The sequence below is a fragment of the Chinchilla lanigera genome, unplaced genomic scaffold, assembly GCF_000276665.1.
Source record: "Chinchilla lanigera isolate Chin_1 unplaced genomic scaffold, ChiLan1.0 scaffold00017, whole genome shotgun sequence".
NCBI lineage: Eukaryota > Metazoa > Chordata > Mammalia > Rodentia > Chinchillidae > Chinchilla > Chinchilla lanigera.
Window position 1 is genome coordinate 2,710,675 of NW_004955418.1, and position 17,143 is coordinate 2,727,817.

The 17,143-nt window shown below is 43.7% G+C and overlaps 1 long non-coding RNA gene across 2 annotated transcripts; it reads left to right on the forward strand.

Moving 5' to 3' along the window:
* Positions 1–9,391: 9,391 nt before the first annotated feature.
* On the forward strand, positions 9,392–16,783 carry LOC102012964. 2 transcript variants are annotated; one of them, XR_001233484.1, is made up of 5 exons: positions 9,392–9,421; positions 9,712–9,885; positions 10,851–10,958; positions 14,790–14,870; positions 16,265–16,783. It is a non-coding gene; the product is annotated as an uncharacterized LOC102012964 (long non-coding RNA). The 2 variants fall into 2 exon arrangements; XR_001233485.1 differs by lacking the exon at positions 16,265–16,783 and adding an exon at positions 15,209–15,908.
* The last annotated feature ends 360 nt before the right edge of the window (positions 16,784–17,143 follow it).

Consider the following 17,143-nt stretch of genomic DNA (forward strand, 5'->3'; position numbering starts at 1 on the left):
GATCTCCACTGGGAAGGCCCAAAGGTCAGTGGTGGAAACTAGAAAGTCTGCTCCAGTGGGATGAGGGACCTGTGCTAGCAGGCTGAGAGATATGAACTGGAGCCAGGAGGCAATGCTCAAAGTAAGACCAGAGCTCCCCCAAAAAGAACCACAACCATCCTCAGTGACAGCAAGGTCCCAAGCCCTTCTGACAATAACAGCTGTGTTCATATCAGGAAAACCACCATGACAAGCTTCTCCAGGAGACTCAACAGCACACTACCTGCCCCTCCAGCTCTGCTTTTATGCTGTCGGCAGCAATCCTCAGGTGGGCCTTCCACACCCAGCACCACGCTGACTCAGTTCACCTGGGTGTTACAAGTAAGCCATTAGTTAATCCACCACACACAAAAATAGACATTCAAATATATATATAGTTTTGTTTGCTTTAATATTTTATGTACCAGTTTGGACCTTGGTGTCTTCTCTCATCAAGTATCTTAGATACTTTTCATGTCATCTTACAGAGATCTATTTCATCTTTGTAATGATTATATATATTACATTGGATGGAAATACCTTGATTTTGTTTTAAAAATTCCTCTTCATTGAACATCATATTTTATAAGTTATTGCTTATTGCTGGTTTGGTTTTGGCACGATTACAGTTTTTGCTGACTTTCTGACTGTTATTTCTCCTCTTTTCTCATTGGTCTTTGTTTTAAATGTTCTGAGATGACAGAGATCATTTAGAGATCATGCCAGTTTTTACTCTTTCTTCTCAGTATTTCTCATCCTGTTTTCTTATGTTGCCTTAAGCTTAGTTAAGACCTCCAGAAGAACAAGTGATAATCATTACTAAGCGTGATTATCTTAATAATTCAGGTAAAAGTTGATCTTTGGGGTTGGAGCTAAGTGACCTAATTGGCTTGTACAGCCCTGGCCTGAGTTCTTGTTCTTAAACACCACTTTGCCTTTATTTAAGCTCATAATACACTCTGTAGATAGACATTTTAGGATACACATTTTAATTGCAGACAGCAAAGTCAGAATGAGGGGGTGGTGGACGCACTATTGCAGGTGGTACTAATTTGCAGTTTCTCTTCTCAGGCATAATCCTGTTCTATGTCTACTCTCCTATTTCTGCTGCTTTCTATCACAGGAAAAGAAAAAAAGAATTAGGAACCCTGGGTTCTGCTGTTTTCATATCTGTCTTATCCCCAGATAGCTCTTCTCCCAGCTAGATGATGATAATTTAAGAAGGTAGAGATAATTCATTGAATAGCAGAGCGTTTACTTACATAAGAAGCATCTCACCAGCACTTGATGGCTAGGAAAACGTATCATAAAAACTTTGGTAGAATAACTGACATTAGCCAATCTAGGAAGCTTATTTAAATTGAGCAAGGAGGGGGTAACTTTTAAAATGATTTCCACTTGATCTAAAAATCAGGCAGGAAACTGAAATTATTATGGTTTTGGGAGAAAAAAGCAGACTATCTGAGGTCAGCACAATACTGTTAATACTCCAGTTGGAAAAGTTGGAAAGTTATGCAGTTTTTACTTAGCCTTGTCTTGTTCTCTGTAATTGCTTCCTTTCAACCATAAAGTTGTTTAGTGTAGGAGAGATATTCCAAGGCATCTCTTTATATTCACTGCTGCAAGATCCCGTTTTAGCATAATTACAGTCTTGGAGCTGAAGAGACAGGCTCACTCTATCTAGCTATGCAGCTGGCTTGCTCAGATGACAACGGGATGCTCACCAGCTTAGCAACGTCCAAGGCTGTCAGCCAGGGGGAGGCCCTCATGCTGAAATTTTGCCCTTGCTTTGTCCTATTTCCTCCACAAAAATGGGGAAATGGTTTAGAACTTTTAAAGAAGGAAATTTTGTTTTCTCTCTCTCTTAGGGCTTTTAAAGTGACACACAGAACTCCAAATGCAGATTTCAGAATCTCAAATCAGAGAGTACATCTTTGTATCTCAAGCTGATGTTACTAAGCAAAAACAAAAACAAAAACAAAGGAAAGAAAGAAAAAAGGACAGGCACATTGTACAGTGCTTTCTTCCTTCTCCTTTCTCTTTTCCATAATTATATATTTTCCTTTTCATGAGAAGACTAAAAGAAATCTAATTTTTTTGCTTCCTTTACCTACAAGTGATCCCATGTTCAGCTTGACTACTTACTAGACAAATTATCTTTTTTGACAAATTATTTTTATAAACTGAAAGAACATAGTTTCTCAGCTTCTCAAAAATGCCAGGATTCTTCCTTTATTTGACCCCTTTTGCCCAGATATGTTGTTCTGTACCCCTGAGTTCTCTCTCTTTCTCTCTCTCTCTCTTTTTCTTTTTGAGACAGGATCTTTCTATGCAGTTCAGGCTGGTTTTGAGCTCACTTTGTAGCCTAGGCTGTCCTTTAACTTGCAATAATCCTCCTGCCTCAGCCTCCCAAGTGCTGGGATTACAGGTGCGTGCCACCACACCCAGCCACCCTGAGTTTTCTTAATTCTTCGTACAAGTTTGTACAGCCATTCACTTCCTAGTTCATATATCATGACCTCAGTTTAGGCCCCAGTATCTTTTTTCTGAGCTAACAAAAGCTTTCTCAATGGATCACACACTTCTAGGCCCTCCCTACCACACTCTTTTAAATGTGTCAGATCAGGTTTCTCACAGCGTCATTCAAGAAGCAATGAACAAAAGAATTAAAAACCACCCATAGGTGACAGATGTTGAAACCAGCACATGGAATACACACATGAAAGAGCCTATCACAAATAGACTTTCTGCTCTGGACAAACAGGGGTCTTTCCTGTCCCCCACCAGGTTCCGTATATCAGTGGTTCTCTGACGGGGTAAGGGTGTTATTCTGCCTGCTGGGAACATTTGAGAAGTTGGGGGCCCTTTCCGACTGTCCTGACCAGGGCAGGAGAGGGAGTTTTGGGAATCTAGTCACTAACAACAAATACACATGAATGTCCTTGGTGCCATTGGGCAAACTCTGTCCACGTTGACACGCACTAATGGGTTTCCTCCTGAGGTCGGTGCCTCCCATTTCCATGTAATCTAATGAGACCCAGTCCCCAAAACTGGCTTCCACTGCACCTCCCCAAGTCTTCTCTTGAAGTCTCCAAGCCTCGTTTGTCCTGCAGCACTTGCAGGGGAAATAGCAAGAACCATTGGAAGGGGCCGTATTGCTGTTTCCCATATACACTCTTTCCAAAAGAGAGATTATTGTTTGGTGGCTTGGAAAGGTGTCCAAAAATTCTTGAACATCCTCCATCCGAAAGGAAGAGACTAATTTCCTCTTCCTGAGTGTGGACTGAACCTTGTGATTTCTGTCTTAAGCAGGAGTGTCTTAAGTAGAAGTGAAGAGATCTGACCAGGACATAAAAGGCATCCTGACACCTCTCCACCACCTCCTGCTGTCTTGCTCTTGGATTGCTGGCTGTGAGGGAAGCAGCCCCTGCCGATTGTGGGGACACTGCCCAGCCATGGGCAGATCCGCAAGAGGTTCCGGGCGCAGTCGGCAAGCTGCTGAAGCCTCCAGGCGAGGGCCACGTCGGTGAGTTTGGTAAAGGAACCGTGGCACTTGTCAAGGCTTTAGATGGAAAATCCTGAACCAGGACCACCCAGCTAAGCTACTCCCAGATTTTTGTCTCACACAAAAAAATTGTGAATATAAATATTTGCTGTTTTGAGCTATCAAATTTGAGGGTGATTTGTTAAGCTATAGTAAATTTTAAAATTGGATTAGGGTTTTCCATTTTCTAGCTTTTTAAAAAAAATATAAAATTGACTGTGGCTTCTGAGTTCTTTTTAAAAATATGTAGTTTAGGTCATGAAATTAATAAGAACTTTGATATTAACTCTGTCTTGAACATGGTGAATGTATTCATCTTTGCTTTTTTACCCTTTCTATGGTTATTCATGGGACCTGGGGATTTAGGACATCTTTTTCATTTTACTTCTTGGAAAACATTGAAGAAGTTATTTATTCAGTGTATTCTTCCCCCCTTGCCTTTTACCTGTAAAGAGAACACTATGGGAAGGGAATGTTTTCCACTGATGGAGATACTTTAATGCATTCTAGACAAAAGAAGGCTTTGATGCTGCCTTCAAGAACCTTCTCACCTTGTTTTTTTCACCTGCTTCTGAAACGTCTCTTGTTTCTCTGGATTGTCTGTGCTGCCACTCACCAGTGACACTACTGTTTTCTCTCTGCTCATATGAAGTGGAGGTGGTGGGTCCTCTGTATCACCAGGTTCTTACTCTTTATTTTCTCTCCTTGAAATCCCATAAGTCATACTTTGCTCATATAAAGTTCACATTGGCATTTCAGTTTTAGAAATAATTTCACTAAAAAATGAAACAGAGGGCAAAATCAAATGAGTAGGCAGATTATGACTTCATGAAGTTAGAGTCTCTTAACTCAGAAACAAGATAAAGCAGAAATTCTGCTCAAAGCAGCATTTTCCTGCTCCCCACTACTGGGGATTGAGCAAGACTGAACCTGGAGCTACATGTCTAGCTCTTTTTCTTTTTATTATTATTATTCTAAAGAGTAAAAGAAAGATAACATAGTAATAGGGGGGCTTACTGAATTACAGACAAAGTGGTAGGAAATTATCAATGGTTGCTGTTTTACATATTGTTGTCTACAAGATAGTTTCTCAGGAAAACAGACAAATAATAGTGAGTTACAGACAAAAGTGGTAGGTTATTATCAATGGTTGTTGTACTATACTTTGGTATCTTCAAAGTGGTTTCTAAAGAAAATAAATAGAGCTATACATGAGTGACCAATTGAATATTCATTGACTATTTTCAATGGTTGTTGTAGGAAACACATAGTAATAAACGTACATCCACTTATGAAATAGCATAGGAACAATACAAACATTATAGAGTTATGGACAGATTAGTAGGAAAATATCAATGGCTGCTGTAATACATGGTGGTATCTTCAAAGTGATTTCTCAGGAGGACAGAGATATGCAAGAAAGATCTAACAAGTAGTTACAGGCTAATTGTTGTGAAAAATAGCGTATTACCTCCTTACCAGTGACTCCTTGCACTGAGGCGTGACGGCTGGAAGGAAGGCCAGGATTGAAAAGAAGGACCGAGAGACTTGCACCTGTGTCTAGCAACAAGCTGTTTTCTTTTTGCTCTATAGTCATGATTACCTGGGGCTCCTCTATGGAGATGACAGTCTGGCCAGAGGGAGAAGGCAGAGTATGTCCTGGGCCCCCTCATTCCTGTTAGACTAACTGGTAGGATGGATCTGAGCTCTGGGACCTCCTCTTCAGAGGGCAGACCGATCTCCAGTGGTCAACTTTGCATTCAGGGCATGGCACAGGGGGCTTCTTGGGGCAGTTCTTCTTGAGGTGGCCTGGCTTTTACAGTGGTAGCAGATGAATGCAGTTGTCGAGTTCTTCTTGGGGCCCCGAGAATTAGACTTAGGGTCTGTTTCTCTTAGTTCTGCAGCAAAAGCAGCTGCTTTTTCTCAGTCTCTTTGTTTTTTCCCCTTGGCCTCCTCCTCGTCACAACTATAGATACTGAGGAGGCAATTCTTACTAACATCTCAAGTGAGCCTTTTTCTTTTTCTTTATTTTTCTTTTCTTTTCTTTTTTTTTAATTTTGAGACAGGATCTTGCTAAATTTCCAAATTGCCCAGGTTGGGCTCAAACTTGCCATCATCCTGTCTCAGTCTCCCAGAATGCCTGGATTTATAAGTAACTTTTGAAACTCAAGTTTTATAATAACAGTATGCTTCAAAGTAAAAATCTTCCATTTTGAAATGTAAGCATTAGAGATCAGGATCTCTAGGCATACTTAATGATTTGGAAAAAAAAATCTAGCTGAAACGCACAATTTAAAGTGTAGGACAGTAGTCCCAGCACTCAGGAAGCTGAGGCAGGAGGATCACTGTGAGTTCAAGGCCAACCTGGGCTACAAAGTGAGTTCAGGTCTAACCTGAACTGCATAATGAAACCCTATCTCCAAAAAAAAAGTGTAGAGCATACAATCTCATGTTCCCTGTGATAAGAATCACATAAAAAGCATGGGCATATGTGCACAAAGATTAGGAGAACTAGGGAAGGTAAATAGTTATTTCATTTAGGCCTAGATGTTGTAGGTACACTTTTTGAAACCATAAAGTAAAAACCATTCTGGAAGAAAGCAACATGATGCCTGGGTGGATTTCTGTAAACATACCAAGCTGCAGAATTTTAAAAAGTAAATTGGGCTGGAGTTATGGAGGAGAGAGAAAGAGCACATTCTTCTCCTCTGGCCTGGGAGAGGCTTCTGAGCTAAGACCTCACTTACACTGGCTGAAAAGCTTCCCTGGGCTTCTTTCCCTTTCCTACTTGGCCCCATTTCACTGGACTCTGCTTTTCTTCTCTCTTGATAGAAAATATCCAAATTAGTTTACGCTTGATTATGTTGCCCAAGCAAAAAGTAGTAATAGTAAAATTTCTAAAAAATGGAAGTGTGGTAAGTTCCAATTTTAAAATCAAACCACCAAGGTGGTATCTCAGGAGCTGAGCCTCCTGTCTCCTTTGGCTCCTGAGAAAAGACTGCCTGTCTCAGCCTCCTATGTTTTGCAGTGCTGGCCTAAGAAAGAATAGCAAGGAAGGCTACAGAGCAGTCCTACAAAACTGCAAAAAAAAAAAGCAGGCCTGTATATTAGGTCTATATAAAACCATTTATGATCTGTTACGCCCTATTCATTAAATAACATAATAAGCACCACAGGTTATATTACAGATGTGCCTGTGGTTAACTTTAAAATGTGGCATCTCCAGAAGGAATTGAACTTGGAGATGGGCCAGTTGCATTGCAATGTCAAACTGTTTCCATCTGTGCTGTGGCTGGCTGAACACTGATCACTTATGCCCGGGTTTAGCACCAGGGACAGCGAGGTCTTTTTCCTCCCTTGGCAAGCAGGGTGGGTGGGTAGACATGGGGCCAAGGAAGCAGGTCTCTGCAGAGAGGACCCTGGCCCTGACATCGGGGGCTGGGCAGAAGGGATCTTGCAGAAGGCCAGTGGTGTGTCCACAACCTGTGTTTGCTGTCATGACTGAGATGAAGACAGGTGCCAGGGATGTCCTGGGTGAGCTCTGGGAAGCCCAGGGAGTGGCACTGTCAGCCCTTGGCCTGGCACGTTTGAGAAAGGTGAGCTTTCACCTTTGTATGTTTTTTGAAATGTCTCACCTCATCCTGTGACCTGTCCACATGCTCCATGGATATCTTAGGCTGCTTTTGCACTTGTAGCAGAATACCCAAGGCTGGGTAATTTATAGAGCTCAGAGATTTATTTCTTGCAGTTCTAGAGGCTGTGAAGTCTAAGAATGTGGCCTCATAGCTGGGAAGGCCTTTTTGGTGCACCATAACATGGCAGAGGGCATTGCCTGGTGAGGAAGCCAGTGTAGGGGACAGAAAAAACCCTGGAAAACTCAGCCGCTCCCACGACAAAAGCCTTAATTGAGGGCGGTGCCCTCATGGCCTAATCGCTGCTTAGAAGTCCCATCCCTTCTATCGTCACTTTGACAAGTGTTACAATTAAATCCTAACATAAGTTTCGGAGGGGTTACTGAAGCTATAGCAACAGGTCAAAATGTGTGTCTTGAATGAGATTTCCTTAACTGATTTTAGTGTCAAAACTTCCAGAACTTGCCTAAAATAAAAGCCCATTTCTCTTTGCATCTTTTACTCTTTATTTTTTCATTTCTTTCTTACAAGTATCTGCATTTTTTTGTTCAGCTCTCTTTCAGCTTTAAACTCCAGGTTTTACCTGGAATTTACCTCATTGCCACTAGATACTCTACTCTGTTTCTTATCTCAGATTCTCACCACTGCGGGTCTGCAGGCATACTCTCCATGCTTGGAAAACTCTCGAGAGATCCCTCTCTAGCTTAGATCTTTTCCACTGGCAGGGCAAACTTATGGTGGAAGAGACTGATTACTTCTCAAATATTAACCTCAAAAAGTATGGGATTTGAGGGTAAGACCACAGTAGGAGGGGCTGGGGATTTAGCTCAGCGGCAAAAGCGCCTGCCTGGCAAGCGCAAGGTCGTGAGTTCGGTTCCCGGTACCGTAGAAAAACCAAAAAAAAAAAAAAAAACCCACAGTAGGTAGCTTTTATTTTCTTGTATTCTAAGTTTCCACCAAACATTCAATACACTTCTTATATTTGTAATTTTAAAAGTTGGGATATTTATAATAAATACCTTTGGCTTCCTTTGTAAACCACTATGGGTCTATTATTTTATGTAAATTCCTGTTGATATTATATATTTTGCCTTTTAAAGTATGAGTTTATAAGCATTATAAATAGACCATGTATGGTAAAGTAATGATGTCTTTAACTTATTAAAGACAAATGTCTAAAGGGTGTCATTTTAGAGAGTTATGTGTGCTATACTTCTTTAGTTAAACATTGGATATTAGTTAGGGTCCTCATAAAACTCGCAAATGAACATAAAACGTCTGAGTATCACTGTCCTTTAATTTTTGGGTCTCTGTGGTAAATAGTAAAATGAATTATAGCAGAATGACTGATGTCTACTGAGCAGATGCTTGCTGGGTATCTGTATGGGAGGCTGTCAGCTCTGGAAAGCAGGACCATGGACCTTGGAGTCATGGAGCTGGGTTCATGTCCTTAACCGCTTCCTATGTTACCATAAGCAAATTTTCGCCATTCTGAACCATGTTGTTTCTGACTTGCAAGGTCAGGATAATAGAGTGCCTACCTCATAAAGTTAATCAAGTGAGTGTTAGGAGGATTATATAACCCACAACATCTGGAGTGGAGGAAGCTCCATGAGATAAGTGTTCCAGCTTCCTCAGGGAGTAAGTTGAGAGGAAATAAAAATGTTTGCCTTGAAGAAGGGGAGAGGGATTGCTAGAGAGCACGAAAAAGACTGAGGATACAGCGCATTTAGCACAGGATCTGGCAGTGAAAATTATCATTGTTGTTATTATTATGTGGCTTCCAAGTTACATTACCCAATAGTTTACTTAAATCAAATAAATGTTCCTGACATCCCATGAAGTGCATTTCCAGGTCTTACTGTAATTCAACTTGGTCCCTGCTAGGCCATTCAGGGACCACAGAGAAGTGTAATGACATCCCTCATGCTTGTCCTAGTTTTGTTGTTAATTGGATATCTTGAACAAATAACTTGTCCATTTCTCCATTTCCTCAGCTATAAAACTTGAATGAATGTCAGGATACCTGCCTCCTAAAGTTGTTGTGAGGATTATTACACTACCAGGAACAAAGTGCTGAGCACTATACCTAACACCCAAAGAGCAGTCAATAAATACTGCTTCCTATTATTGTATCACAATAGTGAACACTTTCCCTATGATCCAATAGGAAAGACAGAAATCATCTGACATGAACATGGAAAACCGCACCCTATGGCCAAGCAAGGTACAGAATATTGAAAGATGAGAGAGAGAGAGAGAGAGAGAGGAGGAAGACAAAGGAAGAGGGAGGAGAAGAGAGGAGAGGAGGGAGGAGGAGAGAGAAAGGAGAAAGGAGAGGGAGAGTTAGAGAAGGATGGAGTGGGAAGAGAGAAGAGGGGAAGGAGGGGAGAGAGTGGGGAGTGGGAGAGCGACGGGGTGGGGTGCAGTGGGGAGGAACTGGATAGAGGATTTGCGAAGATACTGGTTCTCATTGTGGATAAGTGAGTTTTTCAGGAGCGTCCCCTCTGATTGTAGGAACTGTGGTCTCTGGGTGCCCAGTGCTCTCTTCAGAGAAACAGGGAAACTGCTGCGGATGCAGGGTCAAGATCCCCTCAGATGCTCCCTTTCATGTGCTGAAGTGTTAGTTGTGGCCCCATTAACACTCTGTGATGGGCGCCTTGGAGGAGCGGAGAGAGAAGCCCAGCTGAGGTAAGGGGAAGCCCAGCTGACCTCGGCCCTGACAGAGCACAGGCACCAGGGGAAAGGGGGGCTCAGAAAGGCTCAAAGACCTTGTTGGGAGGGGGGCTTGAAGCTGCACCGCAAGTTCTCTGAGGTCCCTGAGTTCTTATCTTTCTCAAGAAACCCTAGTGCCCCAGTCCCAGTGGCCAGGGCTCCAGGGCTGAGAGGTGCAGAGGTGAGCGGGAGGGGGCCTGGGTTTGAGTCAGAACATCCGTTTGAGTTCGGGCTCCACCATTTAGCATTTACAGAGTGGCTTTGGCCGGGTTGCGTTAACCACACTGGACTGCAGTTTCCTCAGCCATCAAGCAGGTTCAGTGATACCTGGTCTGAGCATCTCAGACTGAACGAGCTAATACGTATGAAACATGAGGTGTTATTCCCAGTGCGCAGTCGCTTTGCCCTTGACTTTGGGTGTGTCTTTAAGTGTCTTGAAAGAAACTGATCACTCAAGTCAATGTCTCCATTCCTGACCCTGACAGGACATACAAAGGAGACTGGTTTGTGTAAAGGTCATATACGTTCAGGTGTGCTTCGAACATGTTCTTCATTTATTTTTCCGATCAGGGAAATCCCGCTCTCTGGATGACAGGATTCTTACTCATCTTTTTACAATTCGACATAAATACTGTAATCACTTTAAAGTGACTGGTAGGAAGTGCAGGTTTCTTCAAGACTCCATCATTTACCATAAAGGTGAAAAGATGACCTTGCCTGAAATACAGGATGTAATTATTTCAGGTTCTGAGAAGAACAGTTCTTTGAACAGATCCTCCCTTTTCTTTGCACATTTCTTAAAAAAAAAAAAAAAAAAAGCAAGCTCTAGCAGGAAAGATGCCACAAAAATAGAAATGTCAATTTCTAAAGATCTTGAGGCACTTTCAAAATGATAAATAATTTATTTTCAAGCATCCTCAGTATGATTAATCTTATTTTAGAGATGAGGCAAGGGAGGCCAATAGGAGTTAAGGGACCTTCCCAAGGTTATAAACAGACAAACCTGGAATGGAAGTCAGTCTGGGGCTTGGAGCTGCTTCTAACCAAAGGTGAGTTTATGGACTATGAACTTTTCCATAGGCGCTGTGGGGGTCTCACCACCCAGGAGCTCACAACCTAGTGGGGACCCCTCACCCCTGATAAAAACAAACAGCAATAAAAACTGTAATGAGATATCAAAATGTTATAAACTAGAGGAGAGACTAATTATGCCTCAGGCAGAGGGTTAATCTGGGAATATTTTCACAAAGCAGGTGGGATTTGAGCTGAGGCGTGGGAAATGGGTTGGACATTGGAGAGATGGGAGGGGCGACCAAAGCTACACAAACCTAGGTGGAGAATCTGAGTGGAATCAGTAAGTAGAGTTTGGGAAGCATAGGGGACACGGTTACAAAACAGAAAGTAGCACTGGGGTGTGCACAGTGTATGGCTCAGATTGCCAAGGACCTTGAATTTGGACTCAAAGGGTCTGGATTTTCTTAGGCAGGAGGAGCCTCCGGTGGCTTCTGGGTAGGGAAGATATAAGACACCTTTTCTAAAAGGTGACTATGACACCAAGTTAGAAGGAGGGACAACAGGCTGGAAACCCACGAGACATTCACTCATTTAATCATTTAACAAATACTTGTGGGATATATTATTATTATTTACTAGTTACAATGCTGGACACTGAGTATACTACATTAAAAAGCGATGTAGCTCTACTCCCGAAGTGAACAAGTATTTACCAAACAGACCAAGAATTGGTAGTAATAAATTGCTTTGGAGGCATAGATGAGGGGCATCTAAATCAGGGAAGGCTTCCTAGGGGAGGTCTCTCACTCTACTGGAGTGCAGATCATGGGTAGGGATTGGCTGGTAAATAAGGCGCGGAAGTGCACTCTAGTAATGGGTGTGAGAAGTATGAAATAGCACGACAGGTTCAAGGAACATGGGACTCCATGTGACTAGGGTTAAAGCCTTAGCAGAACAAGGGTTTGAGGGTGTAACTCAGTGGTAGAGCTCTTGCCTGGTATGTGTGAGGCCCTGGCGTCATCCCTGGCTCTGCAAAAACAAACAAACACAAACAGGTGCACGTGGGCATGGAGACAAAGCCAGAAAGGTCAGTGGGGCTGGAGCTGGAGTTCTAGATGTGTATGGAAGTTAAGAAAAGAAATTTCAACCTGAAGCTAGGCGCAGCGGTATACCCTCATAATCCCCATATTTGGGAGGCTGAGGTAGGAGAATGCCAAGTTTGAAGCCAACCTTGCTCATTTAGCGAGACTCTGTCTCAAAATAAAAAACAGAAAAAAGGGCTAGGGCTGAAGATGTCGCTCAGAGCGGGGCTCAGGGTTTAATCCTCAGTACCACCCAAACAAAACAAAACAAAACATACCTTCACTTTAAGTGCTACTCCAGTCATTCTGGTTAGAGGCGGGAAGGTCTTGTCCTAGGTTGGGGGCAGGCAGTGAGACCACAAAGGATTTTATTATTTGCATGGCGCATACAGACTAATGCAGAGAGGGATTAAAATTCGTGATAGAGCCGAAGGCTAAATTCTGCTCGGACACCAAAGTCCTTCAACAGAGGGAAAAAACGAAGACTTGTGGAGGGTGGCAGGCGGTGTTCGGGGAAGGGGTGTGGCTTGAGCGAGAAGGGCACTCTCGAGGGACTTAGGGAAGGCGGAAGAAGCTTCGCCAGCTTCTGTGTCGTGTGAAGGAAACGCTGTGGCCTTGCAAGGCTTGCCTCATCATACGGATGGTGATGGCAATGGTGGGGTGGTGGGAAGCAAGGGGGACAGTGGAACATTTGAACAGAGGACCGGCAGCTGCGCATGACATGGCCTAACTCAGGGCCGTTTGTTTAGTTGCCGGCTCAGGAGACGGGGAGTATCTCTGATGATCCTGAAGATCGGGCTACAAGATGTGGATCCCTTCGAATTCTGTAATTATATGTGTGTTCCTATCTTCTTAGGGAGTAGCCATGAAATGAAGAATTTCCCCCCACTACTCAGATACAACCGCAGAGGATTAACTATGCTAGCTAAGCTAAACTGTAGGGTTGATGAGAGCGAAGGATTGATTCTAGAAAGTGACCCTCCTGTGGCAGTAGGGTGCTGGGCAGTTTCGCAGGGCTTGCCTTCCCAAACATCACAGTGTATCTCAGAGCGGTGTTCTGGGACCGGCCTGGGTAACCCTGATGAGTGCCTGTGCACAGAGGGCAATGGTTTGTCAACTGTATCTTCATCAACCCTACAGTTTAGCTTAGCTAGCATAGTTAATCCTCTGCGGTTGTATCTGAGTAGTGGGGGGAAATTCTTCATTTCATGGCTACTCCCTAAGAAGATAGGAACACACATATAATTACAGAATTCAGGAAATGAACTCAGGATCTTGCACGTGCCAGGCAGGTGCTGGGCCACTGAGCTAAATCCCCAGACTGGTTTGTCAACTTTAGACGCCAGTGACTGTGCTGAGGCTATCATATGACTCAAGAGTGAAACAAGGGAAGGCCAAAGGACATATGGAAGAAGAGATTAAGAGAGAGAAAGTCAAGAGGGAGGCTCTAGAAATTGAGTAATTGGATCAGTCCTCCACCTGAAGACCCAGGAAATAGATGTCTAAAGTGATGAGATTCTTAAATTATGGCTAAGGCCTGAGGAAAGAATAATGTGCCCTTCACCATAACGGCCTCCTTGGGCTAGAAAACCTCCAGGACTTGGACAGTGGAATGGAAAGGAATATGGACTTATTAGGGAGGCAGGCAGGCGGAGACCCTCACTGAGGGAAGAACACAGAGACAAGCATCTCGCGGAAGAAATTTCCTAAGCCACAGCCAGTATTGCCTCAAATTCATCTGTGTCTTTTCAGGAGTAGTTTTATTGCAGTCAGAACATCCTGCCTGAGGGTATGGCAGCGCCTTTGTGATTTAAGGCTAAAGAAAATATGAGAGGTGATGATAGCTCAAATGATGCCATCTCTGAGCAGCATTCAAAAGAGCTGGCCACCTCGTCCTTCTTGAAACATTCACTTCTCTCAAATTATGTGATATCTCCAGCCTACTATACCTCCAATGGTTCTTTTAAAATTTCTTTTGCTGCATTTCTGTCTCTACCTAATGTCCACATGTTGGTGCTCTGGAGAGCTCCATGGTAAATGCTCCCTCCTTTGCTCTAGCTACTTGCTCTTCCAGGTGAACTCGCCCGGAGCCTTGGTTTAAACATGATACACACAGATGATCTCCAGAGTTATGATTCCAGCCACTCCCTTGAGTTTCTGACTCATATATGTAAACATATACTTGATGTTTCCATTGGGGTATCACAGACACCTCAGATTTTATGAAGGCAGAAATTACCTCTTCATTTTCCTGCCCAGTCTTGTTCTCCCCATTCCCGGGGAAATGTTCCCACCACCGACCCAGCTGCTTAAGCAAGATCATCCTTGATCCCAGCCTATGTTTCATCCAACCCATTAACAAGTGAAGGCCATTCCGCTTTTATAATATATCCCAACCTGTCCATTTCTTTTCATCACCTCTGCTAACCTTACAGTACAAGCTCCATCCTCTGTTGCCTGGACTACAGTAGAGCCGCCAGCTGTGCAGACCTACCCTGTCTCCACCGAGAAGCTTGGAGTATGGCATTCTCATTAGGACTTCCAACTCCGTGATTTGCCCCGTCCTACAATTCCAAACCCATCTTGCTGGACTAACCTCCTTGATCACCCCCTTTCAGATCTTTTGCCAGTTCTCCTAACATGTACATCCTCGACTAAGTTTCCTAGAAATGACAGAGGTCCAAATAGGGGAGGATCCTGGAAGGAGTGAAGGCATGAAAAAGGTAGGAAAGAAAGGAAAGGGGAAAAGCAAAGTGAGCACATTTTTTTTTTTTTTTTTTTGAGATTGCCGTTCTGGGTAACAAGGCTGTATTCTGCTGAGATCTCCTGAGAAGTACACAGACTGTCTCCCAGAGGTGTTAAAAGGTAGGAGGTGAGGGCGCTTGTCCACCGGCTCCTGTCCCCCGCCACTGAGAGTTGTCTGGGCAGCAGGGCCACCTTCCTTTCAGACTGTAGTTGGTGCTCTCAGAGGGGGCAGGAAGACGCTGAGATGCTTGCAGTAGGGGGCTGGCAGCTCTAGGTATATTTGAACTTGCAGGAAACTGTTCACCACAGCTGTGGCTGCAAACAGCGGAAGGCCGGGCGGGGGGAGAAGGGCAGCAGAAGTGCTGCCTGCGCTAACTTTTTTCTCGTGGTGCTGGTTTCATATATGTTGTGCCTGTGGCCTCTACTCCGCAAGTAGCTGGATGTCTTCCACCCTCTAGGTTTCAGCTTAAATGCCGTTTCCTCAGAGATGCCTTCCCTGATCTCCCAGTCTCAGTCTTCTTGGGCGTCCGCACCACAAGACCTTCAGGGCACCCGCCAGGGTTTGGGTGTTCCACGCTGTGTCTGTAATCCACACGAGACTGCAGCCTCTCTTGTTCGTCTCTGTGCACCAGTGCCGCACGGCGTTACACCTGGCACGCGGTAGCCATACAACTCATAAGTAAATAAAGAAAAAAGCCAGAAACCTACCTATGTAGCCCAGAAATCCAACTCAAGTCCTTTTGGCTGGCAAGACAAGAGGCTTGGATCTCCATCAAGCCTGCCCACTGTTGAAAGTGCTCAGGTTTCCCAGGAAATAGCTGGGATAATAGTTGGGGAGATTTTAGGACACCGTCGGACAGGGGAGGATTTGACAAACATTTGTGGAGTTTCCACTGTGAGTCACACCCTGTGGAGGCAATGGAGACGCAAAAGCCGTGAGGACATAGTAGCTGCTTGCACGGGGATCAAAGAACTGGAAAGAGGCAAAGTGATCGCAAGACCCTAAAGCACTGGGCAGTATGAGACCTTGTGATGGTGAATGCTTGGCCTAGACGGTTCTAAGGAGCCCTCTGGCCGTACAGTCAGGGACATTTACATCAAATGGGGACAAGAACTCGAGGTATTTGAGGGTCTGAAGGAGATTCCAGAACTATTTAAACTAAGGAGGTGTTTGAAAATAGGTTTGCTTACAACTGTCAAGAGCTGCCCAGCACTTTGGAAGCACTTTGGTTTCAGATATGGAGTGCAGCTGTGCCATTCTCAGGCTGGGAGAGGATGCTGGTTCTGTGTCCCTCCAGGGCAAATGTGCAGTTATGTAGGTTTAAATTTGGAATGCTGTCTTTATCCTAAACTTTCTACTCATGAGTTATAAACTTTTCTTTGGGGGTAGAGCCAAAACTGAGCAGTAATTTTAAATAAAATTATATATATATATATATATATATAGCTCTAAACTTGCAATCAAGAAGTGTATTTTTACATGAAAGATATGCTATGCTAACATCTGCTTTCAGTTTATCTACTAGTGCAAGATCTGAATTTAAGAAAGACCCTGTGAAATACACTCATCCGTTGTGCCATGTCTCTGAAAGCCCCCCTAAACCACTGCTCACAGGTGGACTCTCCATCCACCTCGAAGGTGTCCGGAACTTCCCAGGAATCCAGGCAGATGACATTCTTGAGGCACTGGCATGTCACCAAGGGGCAACAAATGAGCAAAACCTGGGAATTAGCAGACTCAGCCACTCAGCCACTACCCGGGGTAATCACGGGCATGAACACCTCTGGCCTCTGGTTCTTCAGCCGCAAAGCACTGCCTTGCCTTCCACATCTAATCATTCATACAAAACACAGCAAGGCAGGGCTGCAGGGTGTTTGTGAAGAGTTGGTTCCTAGAGCCAAACTGTTTGCATTCAAGTCCATGCTCTGTCACCTCGTAACTCTCTCCCTATTTATTTTCTCAACTGTAAAGTAGAGCAACAATAGTTTCTATGTCATGGGATCATTGTGAGAATTAAATGACTTTATGTACAGGAAAAACACTGTGAGCAGTTTATAAGTTTTTGCTAATATTCTGTCTGAGTGCTCATTGTAGCATTGCTTAGAATAGAAACTCCTGGAAATAACCTAGATACCCATCACCAGGGGATCAGTTAAATAACTGCTTAAGAATGAGGTAGGCCTCTACAGGTTCTTGTTGGAGATCTCCAAGATATACGGTTAATTGAAAAAAACAAGACACAAACTGGGAAAGTGCCTGCCCCTGTCCTTGTATGAGTGCATTTTTAAAGGGAACACATAGGTTTATGCTACTGTGTGCACAGCAATTTCTAAAGGACTGTGAAGAACCCTTTAACAGTAGTTCTGTCTCTTGAGTGACTGGGGGTAGAGGT